We start from the raw sequence: 21,669 nt of genomic DNA, 5'->3' as shown, positions 1-21,669 counted from the left end.
TCGATAAAGAGGCAATGTGGGCTTTTAATTGGACTTTTGGCTTTTCTTCATTTGATTTAAACCAAGGTAGAATTTCCAACAATAACATTGGAACACCTGGTTAACACATCGGATGATATATATAGCTGTAAATTGTGGCTTCAGGAGTTGCCCACTGGGGGATTTCAAAGGGTCTCATTGTTCTGTTTGGCAGATATTTAAAAAAATCATGAACTATTTGGGATTTAACAGCCATGCACAGGACATCAGTGGGACTCAGCTCATGAAACCGGATCCTTTGACCCCGCTTGTGGCCGGTTTGTCATGTGCTAGACTCCGGGCTCCCCCAAGTCAGCGTCCAGCTTCCAGGGGAGAGAGCGCCCTTCATTCCACATTCCATGAAGATGGGGCTCTCTGCGTGTGAGCAGGAGGGGGAGGCCGTGCCCACACGCGTGTGTGTTCACAACACGCATGTATTTGCCAGCTCCCCGTGGCGCACCGAGCAGACTTGAAAGAGAGCGTGCTCGCCCGGCGCTCTGCCTGGGCAGCACTCGCCTTCCTCTTTTTTGAAAAACAAGGCCGAGTCCCCCAGCACCAACTCCGGTCTAATTTGGGCGCTTGCGGGCTTTCTCTCCATCTGCGCTTCCCTCTTCAGCAGGGGGCCAGCCCTGCCTGGAAGCCCGAGTGGGGTCCCCATATTTTAAAGTGACAGTTTTCAACATGCCGGCCTGACTTTCGCCCTCGCCTTCCAGCTGTGGCCCTGCAGGGCTGCCGCAGAATAATTTAAAGGAGGATGCCGGTCCCCATGCTGCCCTGCCCACAGGCTGCAGGCCTCACCTGGGGAAATCCTCCCCGCCCCATCCCACCTGGGGCGGCATGAAGACCAGCGTCCCTGCGTAAAGTGTGCGGCCTGTGAGGGTCCGGCTGGGAGACCCACAGTGTGGCTAACTTGGATAGTGCCTGGGCCCTGCTCCGACATCCGGGCATTCCTTCTGGAAACTTCTCTGGACTCTGCCTTGTCGCCTAGGGAAAGGCCTAGCGATGGGAAGACGGTCCTGCAAGGCAGGAGGCATTCAGGTGCCCTCGCCTGCACTGAGCCAGGCAGGAACTGACATGGGGGCCCCCGAGTGTTCCCTAAATCAGCTGCTGCCATCAGTGTCACCCTGACACCAAGGCCAGGGCCTCGCACATGGTGGGCACCTCTGTCCCCACCCAGTGGGTGCTGTTCCTTACACGCAGTAGGCGCTCGTGCCTTTAAGCACAGTAGGCGTTCCAGTCTTCACACACAGTAGGCGCTGCTCCTCGCACACAGTGAGTGCCTGTTCTTGGGGCAGTGGCGCTCAGCGTGAGCGCAGGGAGGCTCCCTGCTGGGCTGGGTGTGCAGTGTCTTTGTGCTGCACAGGTGAGCTGGCAGGGGAGGTCCTAGATGCTGTCACGTCCACTGAGACAAGACCAAGACGCTGAGCCTGAAGGACAAAGGCGGTCAGGCCAGAGGGCAAGGTTGTCAGGTGAGGCTGCCTAACCAGAGCCCTAACTGTGGGAGAGCCGCTCGCCAAGCCAACAGGACGCCCAGGGGCCCAGCAGCACGCCCGGGTGGGCTGCCTTCACAATTCTCCTGGAGCCCCGGGGCCTGCGTCCTCTGCGGGCTGCCAGGTGGAAGGCGAGGCTGGGTTTCCAGAGCCCTCAATCCACCCCTGTCCAGTTTCACCCCGGTGCACTCTAGCACATTTTTAAATCTGTGTTTTATAGTTTACGTTTTAAAAAATATGTATTATTTTTATTTATTTGAAAGGCAGAGAGTTATATATAGAGAGAGATGTAGAGACAGAGAGATCTTCCACCTGCTGGTTCACTCCCTGAATGACTGCAATGTCCAAGGCCGGGCCAGGCCAAAGCCAGGAGCCAGGAGCTTCTTCCTGGTCTCCCACGTGGGTGCAGGGCCTCAAGGACTTGCGCCATCTTGCACTGCTCTCCCAGGCCACAGCAGACTAGTAGGGAGCTGGATAGAAGTGGAGCAGCCAGAACTTGAACCATACGGGATGCCGGCATCCTAGGCGGCAGCTTTACCTGCCATGCCACAATGTGGGCCCCTAGAGTTTGCATTTTTAAGTCCTCACCATTTATTTTGCACCTTAGGTTTTTCTCTGGAGGCTCTAAAGCCACAATGATGATGTTGGATGGACATAATGTCTTTATTTACTTAAAGCAATGTAGAATCTAAAGAAATTGCTGGACAACACCAGTGCCAGCGTCAAGGATGCACTGTCTGGGTGACCTCGGATGGCTTTTGTTTGCTCTGGGTCTTGCTTTCCTCATTTGGAAAATGAGACAATAATGGCACTTTCCACCAAGTTGGGTGAAGAATCCTTGGGTTGTGTCTGGGGAGGACCCATCCAGTGCCTTGCCACCCCCAGAGCTCCCCCCGGGCCTGGGGCATGGCCGGCGGGCGGACACCAGACAGCAGGCGCCGCAGACAGCAGTGCCGAGGGTGCGGCAGCCGCTCCTTCAGGCGGGAGCATCCCTTGGACTCATTCAGACCTAAATTTCCCGCCCTTGTATCTGTGCGGTTCCAACGCTTCCTTGCTGATGGCCTCGGCTCCTTCCGAGAGCGGCTGCGCGGTGCTGTCTGCCTCCACCCAGCAGTGCTCTTGTCTGAGGTTTGCGGAGCCCTGGTCCCATTGATTCCCCCATGACATCGCATCTGCAGGTTTGGGGACCAGCAATCCGGGACACCTGCAGATGGACCGCAGCCGCAGGTGTGACGCGAACAGCGGCCTGGCCCCTGGGCCCCGACCTGGACTCAGGGGCTGTCTTTGGCATGAGGTCTGTGAGTCGATGAGAGCCGTCGGTGTTGGTGAGGAGGAGGGAGCAGCCTGTGTGCCTGACCATGGGAGTGTCTGGGGGGACAGCCAGGAGCTCAGGCTGGGTCCACTTCAGGGCCTGGGAGCTCTGTGGAGGTGGAGGTCAGGCAGGAAGTGGTCTCGCAGGAATACAGAGGAGCAGGTGCCTGGAAAACCTACCTACAGGCAGGACCCGGTCCGTGACAGCCGAGTGGGCAATGCTGCCGAGGGCTGAGCGGATGCCCGGCTGCTCACAGTGACAGGGGCTCACCTGCAGGCCCCAGCCGGTGCACGTGGCGTGGGAGCCACCTGCCCTTAAAGGGACTGGGCACTGGTCACGGAGCCTCCAGCCCAGGGCACAGGGAACCAGTGTGGAGGGGTGGAGGGTGCCCCTGCCTTCCCTGGGCCCCGAGCAGGAAGGGAATTGCATTTTCCTATGAAAGTCCGTTAGCATGGGAATCTCCGGCTTGTCTCAAGGAAGGACAGGTCAGCTCCAACCCCGCTGCTCTCAGCTCAGGATGTGTGTGTCTGCGAACGAGCTGTAGCCAGCCCCTGAGGGTTGTGTCAGTGTTCCTTAGGGGAGCACCCTGTGGGCTCCATGCAGAACAAGTAGGGGAGAGTTCAAGAAGGCTAAAGAACCTGTGGCTGTCGGATTTGGCCACTCGTGCAATTGACAAGAGAGATCTCGTACACCACGTGAGTTCCAAATGCTTTCCTGGCCAGCACAGAGCGCTGCAAGACCTCAGAGGCCTTAGAGATTCTGTGTGTATGATGTATGATGTGTGTATGTGCATCTGTGTTCACGTGTGCCTGCACACAAACGCACATGTGTACATGTGTGTGTCCTGCATTTGTGTATGTGGTAGTGTGTGGATACATGTACATGTGTCCTGTATTGTGTGTTTTTATAATGTGCGCATGTCTGTATGCGGGTATCTACATGTATGGGTTTGCATGCACACGCACACACAACTGTTTGCTGTTGTATGATATCTGTGCTGTATTGTGTGTGTGTTCGCCTGTAGATGCACATAAGTCTATGTTTGTGTCCACACGTGTCTATGTGTGCATGCATGTAGTTGTCCATGGACACACCGTGTGAGATGGCGAGCCCGGGTTCAGGCTGCGCTGACAGTGACACGGAGATCACAGGCACACCGTGTGAGATGCCGTGCCCGGGCGCAGGCTGGACTGACAGTGACACGGAGCTCACGGGCACACCGTGTGAGATGGCGTGCCCGGGTTCAGGCTGGACTGACAGTGACACGGAGCCTACAGACAGAGCCCAGCACCGGCTGTGCTGTGCAGACTTCCTCCCTGCCTGTCCTATTTTCACGTGAGCACCGAGCTTCTGTGGGATCACATTCGGCCTCCCCACTGCCCACTGGGCGCCAGCCCCTGATGTCTGATCAGCGTCTCTTGCTGAAGCTCTGACTGCCCCGCCTGCTCCCCACCCCCAGTCTCCTCCCTCCCTACCTTGGCGGCTCAGGCCCAGCTTTCAGTGCTGTCCACACGTTCCCCAAGCAGTGTCTGGCTCTGGTCCTGTCTTCCCATCCTGCAGCCACAGACCCTGGTCAGGTGGCCGCCAATTCACTTCCCGATCACTGTCTCCAAATGCCTCTGTGGGCATCCTGTGTCCAGCCAGCCCCCACCATCCGGGCACCCACAAGGGATTGCCCTGTGAAACCAGAACTGGCCAGGACCCTCCTCCACCACCCACCCCCAGGGGGCTCTCCTCCCCAGAGCCATCTCAAGCCAGCGTCACCTCAGCTCCAGTTCTCTGCCCTTGAGCTTCTGTCCACCCTGGTTGCCAACCTGCTCCCCTCCGCTCTGGGCATGCTCATCTCTGAGCCATCGTCTCCTCTACAGCATGCGTGGGGGCCGTGTGCTGCAGCTTGCTACTTCCTTTTGCATGACGATAGAATGCAAGGTCAGTGAGGGCAGGGCGCGTGTGTTGCTTCCCTGGGCAGGTGCATGGCAGTGCTGGCATGGCATCAGGCCCTGTGAGTGGTTGGCAAATGGACAGGTGAGGGAACAAGCCACTGCGGTGTCCTGAGAGTCCCGTGGCTTCCACAAGGGAGAGCCTGGGTTTGACCGGCTCCAGCCGAGCTCCAGTAGACGGTGCTGTGTGGGGGATGCTCGCCGGTTCTGATGGTGCTGGCGTCCAGCTGGAGGCTGGGCAGCCCTGTGCGGGTCACTCCTCCTGGGAGTCCTCCTTGTCCTCAGGCCCTGCCGAGTCCTGCTCCTGGAGACCACTGCAGCGCACGAGGCAGCTCAGCCATTCAGGACTCTGCCCCCGTTCTCACATCACGTCGTAACCCCGTGCCCAGACACCCCGCGCTCTCAAAGGCGGCAAGGGCTCTGACTTCATCCGTCCCGCGCGTGCGTTTTGGACCCGAGCTCTTCCCCTCGCCTGCCTTGGTTCATCTCTTCTCCCGGTAGCGGAAGAGACACTTCCCGGCCCGCAAGGCCAACGTGCCACCTCCCCAACCCCACAGAATGGGGTGGTTGGCGGAGGACCGGAGGTGCAGGTTTGGGGGCAGCTGCTGGGGGCAGCAGAGTGCGCAGGGGAGAGTCTCTTCAAGGCGGTCCATGAATGACAGCGCACTACTCCCTCTACCTGTGGGCTTTAAACGAGTATTTACTCCTCCCCAGATTGCCAGGTGCTCGCCAGGGTGAGTCCCAGGCTGCTGGGCTCCGCTCCTTCCCCTTCCAGGGCTCCCTGCCCTGCTGCACAAGCTGCCCCCTCCCCTTGCTGCCCTCCTCTTCCTCCTCTTCCCCTCCTCTTCCCCCTCTTCCCCCTCTTCCCCTCCTCTTGCTCTTCCCCCTCCTCTTCCTCCTCCCCTTCCTCCTCCCCTCCCTCCCTCCTGCTCCTCTCCCTCCCTCCTCCCCCCTCCCTCCCTCCTCCTCCTCTCCCTTCCCCTCCCTCTCCCCTCCCTCCTCCCCCTCCCCTCCCTCCCCCCTCCCTCCTCTCCCTCTCCCTCCCCTTCCTCCCCCTCCCTCCCTCCTCTCCCTCTCCCTCCCCTCCCCTTCCTCCCCCCCCTCCTCTCCCCCTGCTTCTCCTCTTCCTCCCTCTCTTGCTCCTTGTCTCCCTTCAGCCACGTCTCTCCTTGGATGCAGCTGTGCCTGTCTCACCGGGGGCGGAGGAGCCATGGACATTCCATCAGGTTCCCTCACAGGGACACTGCGGGACTCCAGGAGCCGCTCGGGGCGTCACCTCCGCCTCCCAGCTGCCTTTGCCTGTGTGTCTTTTCAGCCTTCTCCTCGTGGGCGGGGCCTGAAAGGAGCCCAGCGTGATTTCCGGACACTTCGGTCCCCCCACCCACGGCGTTCCGGGCTTTCTCTTCCGTGGGTGCAGCAGGAATGGCCGGCCGGACGGTGCTGGGGTATTTAATTAAGAATACACACATTAGAATTTCAGTGGGATTGCCTATTTAATGTTACGTTATTAAGCCTTCTATCAAACCCTTTTTTATGTATATCAGTTGATATACAATTAATCTGTTCTCTTGTGAGAAAGAAAACAGCACCGGAGGTGAATGGGAAGTGTCAGATGATCGTAATTATAAGCAGCTGTTCAGCGGCGGCACCTCTGGCCTACACGGGGGATGCTGTGAGCGACCACTCCTCACAACAGCCCAGCTCATTAGACTTGACCTTCCCGGCTGGGGATTTCATTTGTGCCGTTTTAATGGGTTTGTATACCGCAAATCACAACACCTCGTGAAGACACAGGCTGTGTAGCCGCAGCAAAAGCGCGCATGCTATTTCACAAAGAAGCCACAGCCCCAGCCCACCGGCAGGGTCCCCACCACTGCCAGGCCACTGCGGCCGCTGGCTGGGGAAGCCGTGACACCCCAGCGCCTTCGCTGGGATGGACGCATTTCCCTGGCTTTGAAGCACCTGCCCGCCCGGCGGTACAGCCTCCAGCGGCACTGAAGCCACGGCCAAGGCCCGGTGACTGCCCACCACCAGCAGCTGGGCCCCCGTGACCCCGGTGGCAGCAGGCAGGGCTCCACACGCGGGGGACTGGGCGGTCAGCCCGGGGAGATCCGACACCGGAGAAGCCGGAGCGCAGGCTGGGACAGAGGCGCCGTGGCCGGGTGGGGCGGGGGAGAGGGGGTCTCCCGAAGAACGGCCCTGCCTTTCTGTTTCTTCCCATTTGTGTTTGTAATAAACTCACTCTCATACAATTAGCCTCAATTGTTTTTATATCTTCGGAGGCAATGATACCGGCAGCCTGGGGAATACAGTAGTAATCCGTAGACCTGTGTTCATTTACCCAAATCGCTATGGTTACAGCCGGGGCAAACTGTTTACTGTGAGAATCCGAGGGCCTCTTTCCAGCTACTAATGACCTTTCTGCTCCTCCAATAACATCCACAAACCAGGAGGCTGCCCACGCCATCAGGGCCGATTGCCTCTCGAGGTGCGGAGAGACTTGAGCCTCCCCTCATTTATTTTCTCTCGTCTGATGTAACTCACATGCCACTGTCTTGTCTTTAAAGAAGGGGAAAAACTGGGGATTATTGATTTGCTTCTGAACAGAAGACCGACCTAAAAGCCCCGATGAATTGTCACTCATTATTGAAATTACTGAACACTAATTAAACTGGCAGCTCAAATCCCAGCAGGCCACACTCATCTGAAGCTGGAATTCAGACACTTGGGCAGTGGAAGAGAGAGCGCGTTAGCAACCGCCGGGATTGTAATAAGCTTTGCATTAATTTTGGCTTCTTAAAGGCACACGGCCCCGATTGCCATGGCTCACACGGCTGCCAGGCACACGCAGGTGCAAAAGGCCGGCCAGGCCCCTCTGGTGGCCGCTTGCGGAGCTGGGCATTCGGATCTGTTGTAGGGTCTCCACCACGATGCGGCCTCGGGCCCAGCCAGGTCAGGGCGAGGAGTCCGAGTCAGCCGCCCTGAGAACAGGCCGAGGCAGCGGCGGCTGCAGGGCAGGCGACAAGTCCAGCGGGCAAAGGGAAGGCTGGCGGCTCTGATGACCCCACGCCAGCCAGGAGCGACCGCGCAGGCCTCCCTCGGAGCGCACCTCCCCGGCAGCAGCAGCGTTTCCAAGCCATCAGGCGCACGCCCTGGCCTACTTTCAGGGCTGCAGAAACTCACATAAATTATGCATGCTTGTGGTTAATCCGCCTCCTTGGGCCTCGCCTAAGCCCTGCATGTGCTTGGCTTCAGAGGGGGCTGGTCCGAGGCTGAGGTCGACAGTCCGCGTCCCGTGGTCACAGGAAACGCAGAGCTCACCGGGCCCCCGGAAGGTTCCCGCACCAGGCCGGCCGAGGCGTGATCAGGAAGCAGGTGGCGGGCACAGAGCTCTCGGCTGGGCGAGCTCGGACAAGGGTTTTCTTTCTGGACTGTCACTTGCTTTTGAAAGAGATTTCTGAAAAGTGGCAGTTTGCAACTTCAACAGGTGAACAGCCAGAGAGCGACCCATCCACACAGTGGGATGTGTCTGCCAAGCAGGGGAAGGAACCCCCTCTCGCGGTGCCCAGCAGCCCCCTGTTCTCTTCTGAGCCTGGGCGGCATGGGCGCCATCCTTTACGTTGCCATAAGGACAGACAGACAGACAGACGGACAGAGAGACTGCATTCCTCCCAGCCTCTGGAGAGAATGGACAGAGGACAGAGACAGAGCAGGAGGACCCGGGGGTGGGGGTGGTACTCAGGTTCTGGGCATCCACGGCTGTGGATCTGTGGCCCCCACCGTGGCAAGTGCAAACCACGTCACAAAAATGTATTCTGTTCCGGAGACAGCCTGCGGGGAACCCCTGCGTGTTTGCCAAGGCCGGCCAGGCTTTACCCCTTGTCACAGAGGACAGGGCGGTGCCCGGGGTTCAGTGGCTGGCGGTCCCCGGAGGAGGTGGCCCAGCTTGTGGCTGGCTGTCACCCAGGGGCCCGCCGCAGCGCTTCCTGGTTCTGGGAGCCGCGGCACCTGCAGGAAACGGCTTTGTCTGCGCCTCGCTCCCCTCTCAGCAGCACCCAGCTCCCTCAGGGCTGTGGGGAGCATGGCCATTCCAAGAAGCCGGGCACAGAGTGGGGGTCCAGGCGGCCACCCTGCAGCGTCCTTACCTCACCTCTGAAACCCTGACGTAAGGCTCCCTTACGGAGGAGGTGAGAGCGCCCACCTTACGGAGGAGGTGAGAGCGCCCCCCTTACGGAGGAGGTGAGAGCGCCCACAGGAAACCATCGGGCAGCGCCCGGCATGCCGCAAACGCGTAGGGAACTTTCCGGTTTCTCGAATGCTGACGCTGGGGTCCCTCTATCACTCACGTTCTCTTGGCTCAGCAGCCCGGGGTCCCCGTCCCTGTGCCCTGTGGGGGTCATGGCAGTCATGGGGGCCTCTGCACACGGCTCCCAGCCTTTCTGCCCGTGAGTGACAGCACACGCGTGTCTTCTGACACCATCCATACCCTCTGCACAAGCGCACTCACCCACTGAGTCCCCCGTTCTCCGTCTCATGTCAGGAGATGGCAGACCCTGGGGTCCGTACCCACTCTCTTCCATGCCTACCTAGCACGTTTGGTATTAATTAATTCTCCTTCCCATCTCTTCATTTGAAGGAGCTCACAAAACTGCATCTGCTCAAGGGTATTGCTCGCAACAGCCCACACGTGTGTAGCCTCGCCAGGACTGAAACACACACATGTGCTGACATTAACACGTGTACGCATACACACACAAGCACACAGACATGTACACAACTCACTTAACCCTAAGTCACAGGTGCTACTTATTATTATACCGCCGCAGACACAAGCCACAAGGGAGTAGAGTTACTTGCCCACGGTTGCACAGCCACAATTAGAGAAGCCAAGCAAATAGAAGAGAGAAAGACATTAGGGCAAAGGGGAAGGAAATTTGGAAGAGAAAGATGGAACCAGGTGAACAGAGAGCCAAGGTGCTGTGCTGTCTCTCACCTCCGCTGGGTCGAGCTCTCGCAGGAGCCACGGTGATCGAGAGCGTGTGGCCGGTGACGAGACTCGCCTGGACCACGAACAGAGAGATGCTGGGTGCTGGGAGCAGCGGCCACGTCTGGCACGAGACACGTCCTCCGCGCCAACTGTCAGGGTTGGAGCTACTCGTACTCTGATAGGGGCAGTCACACTGTGGTCTCACAAAGCTGAAAGATCATTGAACTCTGCTTAATTTGTCTCCTGTGTTAAAGAATAATTACGTCTTTTAAGTATGAACACCATTTTCACACCTGCTGTTAGTCCCAGGTGACGTTGGCGCTTTGTGTGTGTTTTCTACAAATTACGTTTCAGATGTCACGTCGTTGCTTGTCCACACAAGATATTTTGTCTGTTTTTTGTAATTGGATGGAGAATAATGTCTTCTATTTCTAGCCATTTAATTACAAACATTAAAATAAAATCTAAAGACACAGGGGTTGGCAATACATATGGACACCTGTTTGTGTTCTGGCAGCTCCACTTCCAATCTAACTTCCTGCTAATGGCCTGGGAAAAACAGTGGAAGATGACCCAAGTGCTTGGGCCCTGCCACCCTTGTGGGAGACCTGGATGAAGCCCCTGGATACCAATGCTGGCCATCGCAGCCATCTGGAGATTGAACCTGTGAGTAGAAGACCTCTCTCTCTGTCTCTCCCTCTCTCTCTGTAACTCTGACTTTCAAAATAAATACATAATTTTTTTTAAAAAAAACCACACACACATATTTTAGCAAAGACTAAAACTGATGGATAAGAACCTTCGCACTCCTCTGTCATCTCCAACCTTCTCCCAGCTCCTGCATTGTTGCCTTAGAATGTCTTCTGAGCTTAGTAACGTGTACTCTCCCAGTCAGCTCAAGACGCTTTAACAAAAGACCACAGCCCGGGAGGCAGGAACAGCAGGACCTTTCCCCACTGCCCTGGAGCCTGGACACTGCAGGTCAAGGTCCCGAAAAGATCTCTCTTCCTGGTTTGCAGGTGGCCGTCGTCCATGATGTCCTGCTGAGGGGACACTAATCCTAATGGAGCGAGGTTGCACCCTTGTGACCTCACTAAACCCTCGTGTCCTGAATCACGCCTTCTCCATGCACAGTCACACTGTGGCAAGGGCCTTAACACGTGACATCGGTGGACTGCATAGGTATTTAGCCAATAATGTATACTTGAAGATCAGTACTCTCACTATTGTTGCACTAAGCCCATTCCATTTGTTTTGAAAGCCAAAGTTATAGAGACTGAGAAAGAGAAAGAGAGAGGGAGAGAGAGGGAGGGAGGTCTTCCATCTGCTGGTTCACTCCCCAGATGGCCACAATGGCCAGGGCTGGGCCAGGAACTTCTTCCAGGTCTCCCACGTGAGTGCAGAGGCCCAAGGACTCGAGCCATCTTCTGCTGCTTTCCACAGGTCATTAGCAGGAAGCTGGATCGGCACTGGAGCAGCTGGGACACAAATCGATGACCGTATGGGATGCTGCCGGCTTTACCTGCTATGCCACAATGCCACATGTCAGTTTTTTTTAATTTTATTTTATTTTATATTTTGTTTTATTTTTATTTATTTGACAGGTAGAATTACAGACAGTGAGAGAGAGAGAGAGAGACAGAGAGAAAGGTCTTCCTTCTATTGGTTCAACCCCCAAACGGCCGCAACGTCCAGAGCTGCGCTGATCCGAAGCCAGGAGCCAGGTGCTTCTCCTGGTCTCCCATGCAGGTGCAGGGCCCAAGGACTTGGGCCATCCTCCACTGCCTTCCCGGGCCACAGCAGAGAGCCGGCCTGGAAGAGGAGCAACCGGGACAGAACTGGCGCCCACATAGGATGCCGGTGCTGCAGGTAGAGGATTAACCAAGTGAGCCATGGCGCTGGCCCCCACGTCAGTTTTTAAAGCTTTTCCAAAATGTCGTCTGTTTTTGCTGTTCAGCATTTATTCCTGATTTTCAGGACATGCATTTTTTTTATTGTTGCAATGCAAGCCTAAGTATTTTTCAGCAGGAAGCTGGCTTTTTTGATCTTTTGTGTGAAAGCAAAATTCTGAACTTCATTCTTTCATGGGAGCTTGAGTGGAGATGGAATGTCAGGTGCACAGCAGCTCCTGCTGCACCCTGAGAGTGCCCAGTCGGCTGCCTGCGTGCTGAAGCTGGTGAGCACGGTGCCGTCCGTGTGGCTGTGTTATCTTGTGTGTAGCCTGTGTGTTCCCCTGTATCTCCAACATTCTGCTGTCTAGTGTGTGCATGTGTGTGTATGTGCGTGTGTGTCTTTTACCAGCCCTCCCGGGTCTTTGCTCAGATTTTAAGTCTGAATCATTCCTTGATCAATTCTGGAGTGTGCTGTCATCATTGAAGACTATCGCCATTGCTTTATCTGTGACCAGTCAGTGAGCACGCACACACCACTTTCTCCGTTGCTGCTCCTCTCTCTTTCTCTCTGAGTCTGTGCTGCAGTCCGCATCCAGTTCTATATTTCAGTGAACTACCTTCTGTCCACGACTCTATTTAGTCATTTGCTGTGTTTTTCTGTGACTCAATTTCATAATTTCTAGTAGGTTGTATTTTTGTAATGATGTCTGCTTAGTTTATAGTCACCTGTTCTTTTATCATAACTACCTGTTCTTGTTTCATCTACACCAGTCTTCCTCTTGTGGAAGATTTAGCCAGCAGCTCCTTTGGCATTCTTTTCAGTTTATGCTATGCTGCTGTTTATTGAGATGCTCGACTCACTGTGACGCTGGACTCACACACTTGTGAGTGTGGTTTGGGAAGTCATCTTCCGTGAGACACTTTTCCTCCACCTCCTGAGCCATGACCAAGTCACCTGCTTGTCTCAGTTCCCGCAGATGCGCCAGCTGCTGCCTGCGAACCTGGCTGCCACAGGCACCTGCAGCTCGCTGTCAGCACTGCGTGTGGCATGTGCAGAACCTCATCCAGCAGGTGGGAGGGCACGAGCACCCCACGCACCTGGCCCCTGGGCTGGGTTCTTGCCTGCTTTTGTGCAAACAGCAAATCTGGTGCCATATTTCCCGCGCCCCTCACTCTCCAGGACCCAGTCCCTGTCTCACAATAGGGATCGGCTTCAGATGAGAGGAGCTTTTGGACAGCAGCTTCCTGGAGGCAGGAAAGCCTTAGCGCCTTCATGTGAGTGGGTCCAACCATGGTTCTGATTTAGCCCTAGGGGTCGGGGGCTGGGGACGCTCAGTTTCAGCCTCGTGGTGACAAGCTGCTTCCATACCCACATCACCTGTGTGTCAGTGTCCCACGCCCAACCCGGCAGGCCGATGTGCTGGTGTTGTTCCCGATGGGGAGAAGAGACCCAGAGGCTGGGAGTCTCCCAGGTGCCCCGGCAGGGCCCAGGGAGCCTCTCCACACCCCACTGCTCCTCCGGCAGGGCCCAGGGAGCCTCTCCACACCCCACTGCTCCTCCGGCAGGGCCCAGGGAGCCTCTCCACACCCCACTGCTCCTCCGGCAGGGCCCAGGGAGCCTCTCCACACCCCACTGCTCCTCCGGCAGGGCCCAGGGAGCCTCTCCACACCCCACTGCTCCTCCGGCAGGGCCCAGGGAGCCTCTCCACTCCTCTGCTCCTCCTGCAGAGAGCCGTCCCGGCCTTCCCCCGCCAGGAAAGGCGCCCAGCTCCATGTCCACGCTGAATCATAGTCGGCCAGGAGGGCAGGGCTGTGACACGGGCCCTTCCCTCGGGACAGCCAGTCTTGGAAAGAAAGGGTTTTCAGGACTCACACATGCAAGGGGCAAAATGCGAAAGCCTCGCTTGATTTCCATCGCTGGAGAAATAGCCGGTGCCCGGCAGTGGGGAGCTGACGGGGCCTTGGGACGCGGGGTGGACTGCGCTTCGCGGTCGGTTCCGGCAGATGCCCGGATGCATTGAGGTTCAACGAGGTCTTGTGTTGCTTCTCTCTGCGGTGAGAGAGGCCGTGTGAGAGCAAGCTCACTAAACAAGGCGGGCCCGCCGTAAAACAGGCAGAGACGGGCGCACAGTCGGCCCAGAAAGGTCTGGAAGGGTAGGTGCAAGAACGAGATAAGCTGCAGTGTTGCGGGAGCCTGAGAGGCGGTGATGTAAGCACCTGAGGGAGGCGGAGGGCTTACGTGTAATCTCCACTGTGCTCACACTCCCAGCCCGCTCAGCCCGGCAGAGGGGGGCCGGGGCCAGGCGCCAAGGACGCCATCTGGGCACGAAGCCCCAGAGGACCCCGCACTCAGCCCAGCCTCTCGCCAGCCTGCTGGCCCTGGTAGTGGGGCTGCCCTCTCCCCAGAGTAGGACTTGAAAAGTCAAAAGCTCTTTGGGGACTGTGGGAGACCCCCAGCCCTGGCCAGGTGGCCATACTGGCTGTGCTCAGAGTCCGTGTCTCCTCAGACGGGCACTGGGTGAGGCGTTCAGGAATCCAAAGCCCAAGGAGAGTTCCCCTTGAGCTGGATCCCAAGCCCACTGAGCGCCAACTCCCCTGTGCCCAAGCCCCTGCTGTTTCATGAGAGCGTGCAGCGAGTCTGGACAGACGGCAAGGGGAGAGAGAGTCGGTCTTTCCAGAAGGTGCTGGCAGGCCTTTCTGGAGACAAAGGGGGAAATAAAAGATTCTTATGGATCCCGAGAGACCCAAGGACCGTAAATAGCAGCACTAAAAATTTCCCAGGGCTCTTTAGCGAGCGGGCACCCCGACCCTGCAGACGGTGGAAAAAGCCGCCTGGAGGCTCCATCGGCTGCTGGGCTCTCCCTGCCCTTGGTCACGCATCTGCCACCCTGTCCAGGGCCCTGCCGCCTCCTGCTGGAGGGGGGCCCTGGGCAATGTGTCGGGGGTCACTGGAGCCCCAGCAGGAACAGCACCCAGCAGTTCCTGCACGGGCAGTGCAAGCCACAGGCCCAGCTTGGTTTCTGATAACCTGCCCACCTGTCCAGTCTCCAAAAGCCTGGGGCATGGACAAGCCTCTCTTGCTGGCCAGACACCTGCTGACCCCCTGAGCCCCTCCTCCACACAGGCCCTTGGAGGCTCTGACTCGAACCTCCACTTCCTGGGGGGCTGTGGCTCAGAGCCCCTGAGCACCTGTCTCAAGCTTATGCAGCCATCAGACTGGACACGCTGTCTCCTGTCACAGGCCTGCCCAGGATTTAGCTCTAGCAAAATGCCAACATCTGCTCTAATCTCTGTCTCTTCTCGGTCTGACCTTCCTGGGCCAGGGCAACTTCTGAACGGTGGGGGTAGGGGGAGAACCAACGACTTCTTCCTGCAGGCAGCACACAGACTAAACTGCCGGCGACGTCCCCACCACTGGAGCTGCAGAGGGGAACTTGGACAGCCGTGTTTTCTAAGACAGGAACTGGTGGAGATTTTGCAGGGACCTTGGCTGCCTTCTGCCGGGCGGGAGGGTGTGGTTCCTGGCTCCTCCTGGGCGGAGCTCCTGGAAGACTCTCACAAGCACCCCAGAGACAGCTGGGAGGCCCCGTCACCTGCCAAGAGCTCCCCGGGGAGTCAGAGATCTGTGGAGAGGGAAGATTCGCACCTGGATCTCGTCCTCAGAGAACTCGTGTTGCTCTGTGGCTCCCACCTGTGTTGCCAGAAAGACGCCCCTGGTTTCCCTGTTGTCCGGCCCAACGGGGCCTGTAGCTGAGGGCCTGGGCTCTTCACAGTTTATCCAGAAGGTGGAACCAAGGCTGGGGCTGAGCCAGGAAACGCGGGGCTCAGACCAACCTCGTCCAGCAGGGAGGCCGGGGAGCTGCCCTGTGTGCGTTTCTCTGTCATCTTGGTAGCCAGGGTGCAGAGGCCAAACAGAAACAGGTGGCATTTGTTCTGGATCTCATTTACTCCCAGGGAGACGAGATATCCTCGTATCAACAGGCAGTCAGTATAGAAATCTCTGGTGAGACGCTTGCACGTGGAAGTCGGAGGCTGGGGTGGGTGTTACCCTCCCAGCACCTCTGACTCCCTGAGTCTCCGGTGGGTGCTGAGCAGGCACCTCCACCTTCTGAGGAGCTCAAGGCTGCTGTGTGACCAGGCTCCGTCCATGCCGGCAGCTCCCCGATTGGGCCTGGACTACTGGGCGCTGTCTGGCCACGTGCATGGGGAGTGAGCTCCCTCTCCAAGGATCTGTGGTGCCCACTGGCAGGCCACACCCTCAACGAGCTCTCAAGAATGCTGCATTTAGGTGGAGCCAAGTGCTTGCCAAGACGATTAGGGCACAGAACCCTCCAGGGTGAGACCTCCCCTAACGTTTCATGGGATTGTTCTGGAACACACCTTGGAACTCGGGTTTGAAGGGAAGAAGGGGAACGGCTCTTGGTGACCCTGTTGGCCTGAGGTCACATGTCAGCTGCAGCTCCAGGAGGCCCTGAGTTCTTAACTCCTTCAGAGATGTCACCGGGCACCGCTCTGGGCACATGACGGACACCCAGACAGCGGCCTGCCCACATGGCTCCGCCCCAGCCACCGAGGGAGGAAGTGGTTCCTCACACCGCAGTGACAGCCCCTGTAGCTCTAAGAGCCAGAGACGACGGTGGGTGATTGGCAGGGCACATCTGAGTGTGATTTGTAACATACATGCAGTACTTCAAAATGCTTGTGGGAAAACGGAATTAAAACATGAGTTTATTTTTGTGCAAATTTTTTTTAAATCCATGCAGTTTTCTCAGAATGTGAATTTCCCGGAGTTGTGGGAGACTCCTCAGTGTGGGGGCACCTGCGTGTTCCCTGCACCCCTCCCTTCTCTTCATCACTTGGTCCCCTCATCACTTGGTCCCCTGTTTGGGGAGAGCAGAGCCACCTGGGGGAAGCAGGTCTGTGTCTGTTCATTGTGGGAGGCAGAAACCTGCCTGGAGGTTCCCCGTGGGCTGTGTCTGCTTGGGACGTGTGCTGACTGTCCGGGTGCCCAGCCCAGGTCATGGAACCAGGCCCTAAGCACTAATACTCCTGTCCATGGTGCCAGGGGTGCGCCCCCTCCAGGCTCATCCCGAGGACAGGAAGAGCCGCCAACCATGGCTGGTTCCGCTTGCTCCGTAGCTCTCAGTCTGCATCTGATTTGTCTACCGACGTCCAGCTGGACGTACACGTGGTCCCGTGAGTCCACATATGAGCAGGGGTTTGTCATTGCCTTAATTTTCACGTGTGGGTTGTGCCACCGAGATTGTCATTGAAAATCCAAATACAGATTACGGTTTGCAAAAGTTCACTGTGGACAGTGAACTTGCAAAACTTCTGTGGACCAACGTTCACAACAAAATGTGCTACGATTTCAATCTACATAGTAGAACTCGTGGGAACAAATCTTCTGTGGACCAACGTTCACAGCAAACTGTGCTACGATTTCAATCTACATAGTAGAACTCGTGGGAAGTTCGCACGACCTTGGATTCCATTTTCCATGAACATCTGGAAGCCCCTCCCAGCTTCCTCAGAGCAGAAGGCAGGTGGCAATGCCAACGTGGGGCCAAACGCTCACTTTTAAAGCATATTTTTGTGTGAAAGGCAGGGTTACAGAAAGAGAGAGAGAGGGAGAGAATCTTCCATCTGCTGGTTCACTCCCCAAATGGCTGCATAGCCAGTCCAAAGCCAGGAGCCAGGAGCCAGGAGCTAGGAGCTTCTTCCTGGTCTCCCATGCAGGTGCAGGGGCCCAAGTACTTGTGTCATCTTCTGCTGCTTTCTTAAGTGCATTACCTGGGAGCTGGATTGGAAGTGGAGCAGCCGGGACTTGAACCCGCACCCAGATGGGATGCCGGTGTTGCAGGCAGAGTTTAACCTGCAATGCCACAGTGCCTCCATAACACATCTCAAATTCATATTTTCCTGAGGTACAATCAAGCCTCATCCAGATGCTCATAGCTGCTCGTTGCTCTGGTCTGTTGGGAAGACAAATCCAGACCTTGAAAAATTATGGGTTTGCCCAGCATCAGGTAAATGCCTGGGTTTGCTCTTTACCCCCAGGCCCTGGAAATTCTGACAGAGACCTTGTGTGCACATGTGAGCAATGAGTGTGTGTTGTCACTGTTTTTTTTTTTTTTTTTTTAATTTGACAGGTAGAGTTATAGACAGTGAGAGAGAGAGAGAGAGACAGAGAGAAAGGTATTCCTTCCATTGATTCACTCCCCAAATGGCCACTATGGCCAGCACTGCGCCGATCCGAAGCCAGGAGCCAGGTGCTTCTTCCTGGTCTCCCATGCAGGTACAGGGCCCAAGCACCTGGGCCATTCTCCACTGCCTTCCCGGGCCACAGCAGAGAGCTGGACTGGAAAAGGAGTCACTGGGACTAGACCTGGTGCCCATATGGGGAGCCAGCGCTGCAGGCCGGAGGATTACCCAAGTGAGCCACGGCGCCAGCCCCGTGTGTTGTCACTGTTAAACCAAGGTCCAAGGTTTCTCTCTAAATAAGAACAGAAGCACCAAGGCCACTTCTCAGAAGGACACAGGCCTTAAGTTTCTGTGTCCTGAAAAAATTCAAGAATTGTCACTGTTGTGGTGCAGTGGGTTAAGCCATCGCTTGTAACCCTGGCACTCCATATGGGAGAGCCCGTTCAAGTTCTGGCCACTCCACTTTCTTTTTTTTTAATTTTTTGACAGGCAGAGTGGACAGTGAGAGAGAGAGAGAGAGAGACAGAGAGAAAGGTCTTCCCTTTGCCGTTGGTTCACCTTCCAATGGCCGCCGCGGCCGGCGCACCACACTGATCCGAAGCCAGGAGCCAGGTGCTTCTCCTGGTCTCCCATGGGGTGCAGGGCCCAAGCACTTGGGCCATCCTCCACTGCACTCCTGGCCACAGCAGAGAGCTGGCCTGGAAGAGGGGCAACCGGGACAGAATCCGACCGGGACTAGAACCTGGTGTGCTGGCGCCGCAAGGTGGAGGATTAGCCTAGTGAGCTGCAGCGCTGGCTGGCCACTCCACTTTTGATCCAGCTTCCTCCTAGTGTGCCTGGGAAGGCTTAGGTGATGGCTCAAGTGCTTGAGTCCCTGCCAACTGTGTGGGAGACCAGGATGGAGTTCCTTGTCTCGGAGTGGCCCAGTCCCAGCTGTTGCGACCGTCTGGGGAGTGAACCATAGACGGAAGACCTCTGTCTATTATCTCTAGCAACAGCTCTAGTCCTAGCTTTGCCTTTAGCTCTTTATCTCAGTCACTCGGCCTTCCAAATAAGTAAAACTTAAAGAAAAAGAATGTTGCTGTCTTGGGCCCAGCGTGCGTACACGGCCTGGGGTTTGAGCTGGATACCCCCGCATTCAGCCGTGCCTGTCTGGAGGTGTGCAAGCAGGTGTACGTGGCTCTTGTCAAGCATATTACAAGAGTGGGAGTGGGTGAGGCAACCACTCTGGGGGCTCCGCCATCCTGAGTCCCAGCCACAGCTGCCACAGAGCGCGTTTGTTCACTGCAGGCAAAAGTGGCCTTGTGTGGGACACACCTCTGCACCAAAAGTGGATGTTCAACGGTACCATTCTAGTGCCCCCGCCCTGAGCAGGCCTCTGAGCTGTGCCGGGCAGGAGCACAGCAGGATGGCTTTGCCTTCCTGTCCCACGGCGGGGCTCCGTGGCAGCCCTGGGCTTATCCCACCCCCAGGTGTAAGGTGCCCAGGCTGGGAGAACACTGGGCTTGCACCTGCTGCAGGACAGGATCCCACACAGAGGGAGCCATGTGCCCAGCACCCGGGATAGGGGGAGGGAGCCTCCCCATTGTCAGCCCCGGAAATAGCTAATGCCTTCAGCTTTCCCTTGGCCTGACTTGCAGAGTTTTGGATCCTCACCAGCTGGACTCTTTTGGCCATCCCAGATAAGTGAGTTTCACTTCAGTGACATCCCGGCCATGGCCCAGCCTAATCCGTGCTTGTGATCCAAATCTGCACCTCTGGGCGTAGAGCTGGGGCCCCTGGGTCAGTCCAGGTCCAGGACAGGATGCAGGAGCCAGGGCTCCCTGGTTAGACCACGCCGCAGCCTCTGAGCCGGGACAAGCGCCCGAGGTCGCTCATGTTGGCTTCAGTCTGGCAGGTGCGGTTCACAACTCCATCTCGGGGCAATGCGTGTTGGGAAGAGCTCCGACCTAGGGTCTGGGGCCCTGCGTCTCTGTAGGGTTTTGCTTGGGAATAAACCGCAGGGCTTTTCCAGCAGGTACACGCCGTGGGTTTCTGTGATTTTTTTTTACTAATAAAACTTTGTATTTACATCGAAGCATTCAGAAAGTCAACAAAACAGTTGCAACTTTTTTTTTTTTTGCAACTACACAGTGGTATTCAGTTAACAGAACAACAATTATTTCGCATAAGCCGCATCAGAAACATCTGAAATGAAAAAAACTGCCGTCCTCATATATAACCAATTTGTGCTGTGCACCAACAAGAGCCTACTTTACGTATCGATGCCAGTTACAACCGCCATGCTGTGCCAGGAAGGGTTGGTGGCTCCTGAGAATTCCACCAGGACGGGGCATCCAAAGACACATCAGCAGGGGCCATTGCTGTGGCTCAGTGGGTTAATGCCCTGGCCTGAAGTGCCAGCATCCCATATGGGTACTGGTTCTAGTCCCAGCTGTTCCTCTTCTGATCCAGCTCTCTGCTATGGCCTGAGAAAGCAGTGGAAGATGGCCCAGGTCTTTGGGCCCCTGCAACCGCCTGGGAGACCCGGAGGAGGCTCCTGGCTCCTGGCTTCAGATTGGCACAGCTCCAGCCGTTGCAGCCAATTGGGGAGTGAACCAGCAGATGGAAGACCTCTCTCTCTCTCTCTCTCTCTCTCTCTCTCTCTGCCTCTCCTCTCTCTGTGTAACTCTGACTTTCAAATAAATAAATAAATCTAAAAAAGACACATCCGGTAGTGCGTTAACTATACAAAAAAAGGCTCTGTAGTTTGAAAACAAATCTTACACAGCCTTACAGTTCAATGTTTTTTTTTTCTTTAAAAGAAGTGAGTTGAGTACAGGGAGTTCAATGCTTTATAGACAAGGAAAAAACACTGCTAGAACCATCATCATCGTCTTCTTCATCTCCCTCCTCTTCCTCTTCCTCCTCCTCCTCTTCCTCTTCCTCCTCTCCTTCTTCCCTGGCTCTGTTCAGCCCTGATGACGGCCTTTGGCTGAGTCGGGTTTTCCTTCAGCCGGGAATGCAGCAACGCCCCCTTCGTGTTTCCCCTCAGCCTGGTCGCCGTCACCTCCAGCAGTGCTAGTCCACGTCTCCCATTCTTCGCAGCATCACCAATGGACGGGCCAGGATGTTCTCCTTGGAGTTTTGGGCGAGACTCAGAACAGATCAAGAAAAGGGCCGAAGGAGGCCTCTTGGTGCCCTGGGATCCTGGAACGTCTTTTTTGTCTCCCTTTCGGGGGATGTAGGTTTTCATTTCTCTTTCGTAACGAGCTTGCCCGCCTTTGCTGCGTCTTCAGATTTCCCCTTCTCCTTAGCAGGCCCGGCCTTGCACCCTCTGAGCGCTTCCAGAAAACTCCGAGAAGCTGACGGAGGCATCTGGGTGCTTCTTCTCATGCTCCTCCCGCAGGTTGCACGGAGACTGCACATGATGACGTTTGGCCTCGGCTCCTTGGGCTCTCCTCTGTCCACGCGTAGTTACCACTCCTCGGCGAGGCATAGCGTCGCCCAGGCCCCTCCGGCTCCCACTGGCCTCAGCGCTGTCTCTGCAGAGCTCAAAGAGCTACAATGGCAAGTGTTTTCAACCTTCTGCCACCTGGGTGCAGATGGGTAAGCTGAAGCCACAGAACGGCCGACGGGGCAGGGCCTGCTGCCCTGGCAGCCTGGGTCCACCCACACCTGTCCCTGCTGTCACGACTCTGTGTGTCCCTCTGGGCTTCTTAGGATAGCGAAGAGCGAGGAGCCGTCGGGAGTCCCTGGGGAGTTTTGCTGCAGGGGGAGCTGAGCGTCTGTGACCCTTCAACCCCACCTGCAGTCCAGAGCGGATGATTCAGCTGAACTTAGGGAC

The sequence above is a fragment of the Lepus europaeus genome, chromosome 17 (assembly GCF_033115175.1).
Source record: "Lepus europaeus isolate LE1 chromosome 17, mLepTim1.pri, whole genome shotgun sequence".
Taxonomy (NCBI): domain Eukaryota; kingdom Metazoa; phylum Chordata; class Mammalia; order Lagomorpha; family Leporidae; genus Lepus; species Lepus europaeus.
Note: the sequence above shows the minus strand (reverse complement) of the source record.